The sequence below is a fragment of the Eschrichtius robustus genome, chromosome 3 (genome assembly GCF_028021215.1).
Source record: "Eschrichtius robustus isolate mEscRob2 chromosome 3, mEscRob2.pri, whole genome shotgun sequence".
In the NCBI taxonomy this organism is placed as follows: Eukaryota; Metazoa; Chordata; class Mammalia; order Artiodactyla; family Eschrichtiidae; genus Eschrichtius; species Eschrichtius robustus.
Window position 1 is genome coordinate 108,249,895 of NC_090826.1, and position 10,493 is coordinate 108,260,387.

At 39.7% G+C, this 10,493-nt stretch overlaps 1 non-coding gene across 1 annotated transcript; it reads right to left on the bottom strand.

Moving 5' to 3' along the window:
* Positions 1–3,173: 3,173 nt before the first annotated feature.
* TRNAN-GUU (transfer RNA asparagine (anticodon GUU)) lies at positions 3,174–3,247 on the bottom strand. Its single transcript has one exon. It is a non-coding gene; the product is annotated as a tRNA-Asn (tRNA).
* Between the last annotated feature and the right edge of the window lie 7,246 nt (positions 3,248–10,493).

The following is a 10,493-nucleotide window of genomic DNA, read 5'->3' on the forward strand; positions in this document are numbered from 1 at the left end:
CGGGAGGAGAGAGAACCTGCGGCGACAGGAGGCAACCCGTTCCTATGCTGGTTCTTTTGGCTCAGCCCATTGAGGGGCCCGGCTCAGGAGCCTGGAATCGTCCCTCCTGCTTGAGGACCTGGGTCGCACGCGGCCCACGGAACCGGCCAAGTTGGCGTCTCTCCCACTGCCTCTCAGGGAACAGCAGGAAATCCTGCGGGGTCCACTCTTACCCAGAAGAGACACCCGGGAAGTGATCCAGCGGAAGCCCGGACCCTGCTCGATGGACCACTTCGGAGGGACGCTTCTGTCGGCCGGTCCTTGAGAGGAGAAATCATTTAGGACGAGGCGTTCTTCAGTGTCTTGTCTCAGACAAGAGTGAAGGAGGGTGATTCTTCCAAGAAGCTGGCAGTCCTGATACCTGTGGTCGCAGAGAGTCTTGTGGAGCAAAAGCACCCTCTCTCCACCAGCGTTAACCAGCTGTTTCGGCCTCCTCTTCTCCTCCTTCCCCTGTCATTTTCTATCTTGCTGTTCCTTGAGTGCTTATCTTCCTTTTGTTCCTTGAGTGCTTATCTTCCTTCTGTGCCTCGGAACCTCTCACCCTCTACCATGGCTTATACATTTTCCTGGGTTGTTCTGAGCTTCAAATAAGGAAATGTATGTAAGAGTGCCACAAATGCTCAAAATTTTTGATCTCATTATTTTATCAGTAACATAATCTGAATCATCAGGAGTGTCTAACTCCCTTTTTAACAATTGCATTTTCATTGTCTGAATATATTAATGCACATTTAAACACCACATAATTTTTGAATAATAAATTGCTTCTGATATTTTAGTATCAAAAATAATGCTGTAGGGCTTCCCCATGGCGCAGTGGTTAAGAATCCTCCTGCCAATTCAGGGGACACGGGTTCGAGCCCTGGTCCGTGAAGATCCCACATGCCGCGGAGCAACTAAGCCCGTGGGCCACAACTACTGAGCCTGCGCTCTAGCGCCTGTGAGCCACAACTGCTGGAGCCTGCGCTCAGCAACGAAGACCCAACGTAGCCAAAAATAAAATAAATTCATATAAAAAATAATGCTGTAGAAAGTTCTTACTTATAAATCCTTGGCAATTCTGTAGGATAGGCACTGTCCTTTTTTCCACCCTGTAGCCAACCTGTCAGTGTAAAATACCTTTAACAAAAATTTTCCAACAATCAAACGCTTGGGGCCAATTGCCTTAGCTTGTTACCGTCTCAGTTCAAGGACTCTACGTAATTGGCACGATACCCTGGATTAGCTCAAATGGAGAATTTTTTCTCACTCTCTTCTGTTTTGTCTCCTTTCTTCAGTTCTTAGGTAACAACATCCTAATAAAATGGTTGGCAACAACAACACAAGTATATCACTGTATCTTGGGGAATGTTAGTGCTTTCATTGTTCATATGCTTGTCTACCCAATTTGTGCTTGGAGCCAAGAAAGAAGAGCTCTGCCATGGGCCCCACTCTGGCACTCTTCTGGCTGTGCCTTCTTCCATTAGGCAAGGATCATGTGGAGCCAAGAGGACATTCCCACATGGTGCTCATGTCCTCCCTCCCCCATAGGGCTGTCAAATGTGTAACGAATCCCAGAGTCCCTTGCCCAAGTGTCTTTTAGCTCATGTATAGAGACTGTGGATCTTTCTTCCTCGCATTGTCAAACTGAGAGCAAAATTCCCTTTTGTTTGTTTGTACTCAAATCTAGGGCTTGTGGGCAATGTGACATCAAGAGACCACTTTTTAGGGAGAACTAATAGATGTAGCATGGATGTGTTGGAGTTGCAGAACACAATCTGGTTCCAGCAGGCCAGTAGGCAAGTGGTGATGGATGTTCTCACCATGCTTCCTTTTTCTGGTGTGTCACTCCAAAAAGTATAGGAATTCTAAAATCCTATACATTCGGGTGACTATAAAGGTAGAGTTTTCAAAGTAAGAGAATACAATCTATTTCAGTTTCAACTGAGAGATTTTTTTTTTTAAAGCTTGATCAGTAGCTTTAAAAAAGATAGACCCAAGGTAGATGCCAAGCTTGTCACTAACATTTGCAGGTGTCAGTGCAAAAAATAAAAACAGAGGCATCAAAGCTGCTTACACTCTGAGGTTGGGGTGCCAAGATAGCTTATTTCATATTCTGCTCCAGGGGGCCTTGAGTACAAGAAATATGGAAGTCAAGTTTTAGTCCCAGACTAACTTGAGAAGTCATATAGGAGGTCCTCACTGCATTAAGCTGGGACCCCAAAGTCTTAAGCCCTCAGGGGTAAGGGTCATCCGATCTAGTCCTGTCCCTTCAAATCCCAGGGCTCTTTGGACAAGGCAGCCTTGGTGCCACAAACAGTATAAAGAATAAGAAAGTTTTAAAAGTTCATGAGAAATCGTGGCCACAGACTTGATCTCTAGCAGATTTGGATGTACACAAATTGATGAAGGACAACAAAAATGGCATCTGCAGGGAAAATATATAACATTTATTTTTATTTTTATTATTGGTATTATTATTACTATTTAAATCTTTTTAAAAACTTGGGACAGTTTAACGAAAAGTAACAACGATGGATTGTGGGGTTTATAACATATGCAAAGTAAAATGTATGACAATAGCATAAAGGCCGGCAGGGGAGAAATGTGAAGAGGTGTGGCATCGCTGGCAGGCAGGCTGTGGCAAGTTACGGATGTATGCTGTAAAGCCTAAAGCAGTCGCTAAAATAGCAAAAGAAAGAGTTATAGCTAATAAGCCAACGAAGGTGAGAGAATGGAACCATATACAAAACCATGTAAATACTATGATAGAGCAGTTGCTCTTCCAGAACTCTACCCTATAGACATGTGCACACGAATGATTTTTTATTTGTTAAGAAAAAAAAAAAAGGACCAAATTAATTTCAAAGTTATATGGAAAGGGTTCAATAAATACTAGTACAAACAAACAATGGAAGAAACTTCATTGCTAAAAGGAACCCAGAAGATAACGATGAGATGAGGAATCCTGGATTCCAAGTGACCTGTTTTCCTCCGGAGCTCTTCTGTGAGGATCAGTGATGATCTCGGCTTACGTCCTCCTGTTGTGCATAAGACTCGGGGGACAAAAGGGTAATGGAGGGCTTCTGCGCTTTTAGAAAAATGTACAGGGTAGAAACAACCGCAAACCCTTTACATTCTAAAACGGTAAGACCCGTCTCTGGGTGGGCTTGAACCACCAACCTTTCGGTTAACAGCCGAACGCGCTAACCGATTGCGCCACAGAGACACCTACAAGTTACCATTCCTCTCCCCTCCCCCACCTCATCTCCTTAGCGAGCAAGTCCGCCTTTCGCAGGACTGAGGAGCTGGCTCCAAGCCTGGGACAACCGCAGACATGAAGTCGACGCAGCGCTTTCGTTCCGTGGGAAAGCCGTGCGTCGGGCGATTCCGAAGGCAGAAGGGCAGCCGAGGGTCCCCGCTGCAGATGCCAGGGCCCCGGAGACGCCAGGGGTCGCTACCCTCCCCGCCTGAGCTGAGTGGGGCCCAAGGGAAGCTGAATGCCCCGTGGGCTTCGTGACGGCTCCCCGTTTGCTCCGTCTTCACCCGACCATCTGGGCTCGGCCGCGGGAGCCGGAAAGAGGGGTTGGGGAGGGTTGCTCAAAAGGGAAATATAAAGAGGCGGGAATGAAGCAGGGGAGGCAAGGACAAAGCAAAGATAACTTCCTGGAAGGCTGTGCAGAGACAAGGGCTGGACACAGGGAAGATGAGAAATGCATCAGAATTGGGAGGGAATAACGGAGGGAAGATGTGAAGGAAAATCAGGAGTGCCTGCAGTTATCCAACAACAAAGCAGAGCAGTAACTGGAACGGATTTATGTCAAAATGAGAAGAGCAAGACTGCAGTTGACTGCCAGCACGGTGGCGCGCTGTGGTCGTATAGTGGTTAGTACTCTGCGTTGTGGCCGCAGCAACCTCAGCTCGAGTCCGAGTTATAGCAGTGTTTTCCCCATCTTTTGCGTTGTATCTACCAAAGCAACTCTTAGCTTGTCGCTGGCTTGTCCAAACGGAGTAAGGTAAGGAGAACGGAGATCAGCCCATCAGTGCACTAGGCTATAGAGCTCTGGATGTGCTCCGAGTCTCACCATTTAAGAGAAAATATCTAAAGATCAGGTTCAAGCTCTAAATGAGTCTTATGTGTAACTTCCACGAAGGAAATGGTCTAGTCACCATTTCCTTTTTGTCTTGGTTTTGGTTTTTTGGTGCAAATGTTTCAAACATCAGTCATGCTTTTTTACACAAAATAAAACAGATTTTAAAGAGTTTACAGTATACTGCAAACCGATCATGGTCTACACTGGATTTTCTGACATCCGACCACCAATCCTAAAAGGAAATTATTAAGGTGTGTTTACAGAACAAAATGCACAAATCATTAACGGGCAGCTATTTAACTATTGAAATGTGTGATATCACCAGGATCGACAGAAGATTTTTATCATTCAAGCATGGCCCTTTGATACTCTCCAGGTAATGCCTGTACATCCCCTGACACTTTAAATTACGCTGATGTCTACCCTTTCAGATTAGGCTTGTCCTTTCTTCAAGTTCATGTGAATGAATATATAATTTTTCTATCTAGCTATTAACAAGCAACATTATGTTTTTGATATATGTATGTTATTGAGTTTCTCACACCTTAATTTTGGTGTTAATGATAAGCATTACACTAATGTAAAACCATGTCACAAATGATGGACGTTTGGGTAATTTCAAAGTACAGCTTTGGGGAAACACTCATATGAATGCCATTCTACTAGTTATTTGTGGATATGAGAATAAATGTCCACTGAAGGAAAGAGAGCAATGGACAGGAAATTGTCAAGGAAAGCAAGACCAATGGCCTTCTATCCTAGAGGTTTTAGTATGGGGGAGTGAAGGGGAGCAGTAAGGCATGTCATAGAGAAGTGGAATATTTACTGCCACTGAAGAGCACTAAAAAGGTGACTAGAAACTAGAATATGGCTGCCAGTCACAGGTGTGTCTAAACACTCATGGTTCCATAAACTTACGTGCCACCAGCAAGAGCTGCAGAAAATTGCTTCTTCTCACTTCTGCAATTTCTCTTGAGTGCATCTAATGGCATAACATAATTTCTATGCAGAAGCCAAGCTGCAAGAGAATCTCAGACAAATCTAGACACAGTCTTTACATTTTTCACAAAATGTAACTCAAAATAGTTCATAGACCTAAAAGGAACGTGTTAAACTATAAAACTTCCAGAAGATAGCATAGGAGAAAATCTATGTGACCTTGGGCTTGACATTAAGTTTCTTGGGTATGAAACCAAAAGCTCCATTGATGAAAGAAAAAATTGATAAATTGGACTTCATTAAAATGAAAATCTCGGCTCTGCAAAAGACACAGTTAAGGGAGCAAAAAGACAAACCACAGACTGGGAGAAAATATTTGCAAAACAAGTATCTGATAAAGGACTTGTATCTAAAATACACAGAGAGCTCTTAAACCTCAAGGATAAGAAAAAAATTTTTAATCCAGTTTAAAAAGTTGCAAAAGATCTAAACAGACATCCCACCAAAGAAGGTATACAGATGGCAACAAAGCATATGAAAAAATGCTTAACATCCTATGTCATTGGGGAATTAAAAATGAAAACAACAATGGGATACCACTACACACCCGTTAGAATGGTTAAATCCAAAAAACTAACAATACCAAATGCTACTGCAGATTGTGGAACAACAGAAATCATCACTCATTGCTTGTGGGAATGAAAAATGATACAGCCATTTAGGGAGAGAGTTTGGCAGTTTCTTACAAAAGCTACACATAGCCTTACAATATGATCTAATAATCGTTCACCTCCTAGGTATTCACAGAGATCTGTTGAAAACATATGTCCACACAGAAATTTGCACACAAAAGTTTAAAGCAGCTTTATTAATAATTGCCCCAAACTGGAGGCAAGATGCTCTTCAATAGGTGAATGTATTGAACAAAATATGGAATAATACTAAGCAATAAAAAGAAATGGACTGTAATCAAAAGAACCTTAAACACATATTACTAAGTGAAAAGCCAGTCTGAAAAGACTGCATACTGTATGATTCTAATTATATGACATTGAAGGCAAAACTATAGAGATAGTAAAAGAGAGTTAACCTTAACCCAAACCATGAACTTTAGTTAATAATAATGTATCAATATTGGTTTATTAATTGTAAGAAATGTATCACATAAAGGCAAGATGTAAATAATAGAGGAAACTGGGTGCAAAGAAGGAGTGAATATGACAACTCTGCTATGTGCTCGATGTTTTTGTAATCCTCAAACAGTTCAAACGAGTATTAATAATACAAAAACAAAGATCTACTGACCAGAAGATTGGAGTAATGGAGTGTAAAACCAAAAGGCAAGATTAAAATGATTTTCTCGTGGGTGCGCCTCTCCACTGGGGGCTCATCCTTGTTCTTTTTTTTCTTTTTTTTTTTTTTTTTTAATTTTTTTTTTAATTTTTTATTTCTGAGATATACATTTTAAGGTAATAACTAGGATTATGACTTATAACATTATACCAGAACATATAAGATTTTTAGAAATTTCATGTAATGTCTGAAACATTTATATTAACATATTTCCATATAAATAACCCAATGAAAGTTTAGTATTAGTTGTTTTGTTTGTTTGTTTTTTTATACTGCAGGTTCTTATTAGGCATCAATTTTATACACATCAGTGTATACATGTCAATCCCAATCGCCCAATTCAGCACAACACCATCCCCACCCCACCACAGTTTTCCCCCCTTGGTGTCCATATGTCCGTTCTCTACATCTGTGTCTCAACTTCTACCCTGCAAACCAGCTCATCTGTACCATTTTTCTAGGTTCCACATACATGCGTTAATATATGATATTTGTTTTTCTCTTTCTGACTTACTTCACTCTGTATGACAGTCTCTAGATCCATCCACGTCTCAACAAATGACTCAATTTCGTTCCTTTTTATGGCTGAGTAATATTCCATTGTATATATGTACCACATCTTCTTTATCCATTCGTCTGTTGATGGGCATTTAGGTTGCTTCCATGACCTGGCTATTGTAAATAGTGCTGCAATGAACATTGGGGTGCATGTGTCTTTTTGAATTATGGTTTTCTCTGGGTATATGCCCAGTAGTGGGATTGCTGGGTCATATGGTAATTCTATTTTTAGTTTTTTAAGGAACCTCCATATTGTTCTCCATAGTGGCTGTATCAATTTACATTCCCACCAACAGTGCAAGAGGGTTCCCTTTTCTCCACACCCTCTCCAGCATTTGTTGTTTGTAGATTTTCTGATGATGCCCATTCTAACTGGTGTGAGGTGATACCTCATTGTAGTTTTGATTTGCATTTCTCTAATAATTAGTGATGTTGAGCATCTTTTCATGTGCTTCGTGGCCGTCTGTATGTCTTCTTTGGAGAAATGTCTATTTAGGTCTTCTGCCCATTTTTGGATTGGGGTGTTTGTTTCTTTAATATTGAGCTAAATGAGCTGTTTATATAGTTTGGAGATTAATCCTTTGTCCGTTGATTCGTTGGCAAATATTTTCTCCCATTCTGAGGGTTGTCTTTTCGTCTTGTTTATAGTTTCCTTTGCTGTGCAAAAGCTTTGAAGTTTCATTAGGTCCCATTTGTTTATTTTTGTTTTTATTTCCATTACTCTAGGAGGTGGATCAAAAAAGATCTTGCTGTGATTTATGTCAAAGAGTGTTCTTCCTATGTTTTCCTCTAAGAGTTTTATAGTGTCCAGTCTTACATTTAGGTCTCTAATCCATTTTGAGTTTATTTTTGTGTATGGTGTTAGGGAGTATTCTAATTTCATTCTTTTACATATAGCTGTCCAGTTTTCCCAGCACCACTTATTGAAGAGACTGTCTTTTCTCCATTGTATATCTTTGCCTCCTTTGTCATAGATTAGTTGACCATAGCTGTGTGGGTTTATCTCTGGGCTTTCTATCTTGTTCCATTGATCTATGTTTCTGTTTTTGTGCCAGTACCATATTGTCTTGATTACTGTAGCTTTGTAGTATAGTCTGAAGTCAGGGAGTCTGATTCCTCCAGCTCCGTTTTTTTCACTCAAGGCTGCTTTGGCTATTCGGGGTCTTTTGTGTCTCCATACAAATTTTAAGATGATTTGCTCTAGTTCCGTAAAAAATGCCATTGGTAATTTGATAGGGATTGCATTGAATCTGTAGATTGCTTTGGGTAGTATAGTCATTTTCACAATGTTGATTCTGCCAATCCAAGAAGATGGTATATCTCGCCATCTGTTGGTATCATCTCTAATTTCTTTCATCAGTGTCTTATAGTTTTCTGCATACAGGTCTTTTGTCTCCCTAGGTAGGTTTATTCCTAGGTATTTTATTCTTTTTGTTGCAATGGTAAATGGGAGTGTTTCCATAATTTCTCTTTCAGATTTTTCATCATTAGTGTATAGGAATGCAAGAGATTTCTGGGCATTAATTTTGTATCCTGCAACTTTACCATATTCATTAATTAGCTCTAGCAGTTTTCTGGTGGCAGTTTTAGGATTCTCTATGTATAATATCATGTCATCTGCAAACAGTGACAGTTTTACTTCTTCTTTTCCAATTTGTATTCCTTTTATTTCTTTTTCTTCTCTGATTGCTGTGGCTAGGACTTCCAGAACTATGTTGAATAATAGTGGTGAGAGTGGACATCCTTGTCTCGTTCCTGATCTTAGAGGAAATGCTTTCAGTTTTTCACCATTAAGAATGATGTTTGCTGTGGGTTTGTCATATATGGCCTTTATTATGTTGAGGTAGGTTCCCTCTATGCCCACTTTCTGGAGAGTTTTTATCAGAAATGGGTGTTGAATTTTGTCAAAAGCTTTTTCTGCATCTATTGAGATGATCATATGGTTTTTCTTCTTCAATTTGTTAATATGGTGTATCACATTGATTGATTTGCGTATATTGAAGAATCCTTGCATCCCTGGGATAAATCCCACTTGATCATGGTGTATGATCCTTTTAATGTGTTGTTGGATTCTGTTTGCTAGTATTTTGTTGAGGATTTTTGCATCTATATTCATCAGTGATATTGGTCTGTAATTTTATTTCTTTGTAGTGTCTTTGTCTGGTTTTGGTATCAGGGTGATGGTGGCCTCATAGAATGAGTTTGGGAGTGTTCCTTCCTCTGCAATTTTTTGGAAGAGTTTGAGAAGGATAGGTGTTAGCTCTTCTCTAAATGTTTGATAGAATTCACCTGTGAAGCCATCTGGTCCTGGGCTTTTGTTTGTTGGAAGATTTTTAATCACAGTTTCAATTTCATTGCTTGTGATTGGTCTGTTCATATTTTCTGTTTCTTCCTGGTTTAGTCTTGGAAGGTTATACCTTTCTAAGAATTTGTCCATTTCTTCCAGGTTGTCCATTTTATTGGCATAAAGTTGCTTGTAGTAGTCTCTTAGGATGCTTTGTATTTCTGCACTGTCTGTTGTAACTTCTCCTTTTTCATTTCTGATTTTATTGATTTGAGTCCTCTCCCTCTTTTTCTTGATGAGTCTGGCTAATGGCTTATCAATTTTGTTTATCTTCTCAAAGAACCAACTTTTAGTTTTATTGATCTTTGCTATTGTTTTCTTTGTTTCTATTTCATTTATTTCTGCTCTGATCTTTATGATTTCTTTCCTTCTGCTAACTTTGGGTTTTGTTTGTTCTTCTTTCTCTAGTTTCTTTAGGTGTAAGGTTAGATTGTTTACTTGAGATTTTTCTTGTTTCTTTAGGTAGGCTTGTATAGCTATAAACTTCCCTGTTAGAACTGCTTTTGCTGCATCCCATAGGTTTTGGGTCGTCGTGTTTTCATTGTCATTTGTCTCTAGGTATTTTTTGATTTCCTCTTTGATTTCTTCAGTGATCTCTTGGTTATTTAGTAACATATTGTTTAGCCTCCATGTGTTTGTCTTTTTTACGTTTTTTTCCCTGTAATTCATTTCTAATCTCATAGCATTGTGGTCAGAAAAGATGCTTGATATGATTTCAATTTTCTTAAATTTACTGAGGCTTGATTTGTGACCCAAGATGTGATCTATCCTGGAGAATGTTCCGTGCGCACTTGAGAAGAACGTGTAATCTGCTGTTTTTGGATGGAATGTCCTATATATATCAATTAAATCTATCTGGTCTACTGTGTCATTTAAAGCTTCTGTTTCCTTATTTATTTTCATTTTGGATGATCTGTCCATTGGTGTAAGTGAGGTGTTAAAGTCCCCCACTATTATTGTGTTACTGTCGATTTCCTCTTTTATGGCTGTTAGCAGTTGCCTTATGTATTGAGGTGCTCCTATGTTGGGTGCATATACATTTATAATTGTTATATCTTCTTCTTGGATTGATCCCTTGATCATTATGTAGTGTCCTTCTTTGTCTCTTGTAACATTCTTTACTTTAAAGTCTATTTTATCTGATATGAGTATAGCTACTCCAGCTTTCTTTTGATTTCCATTTGCAT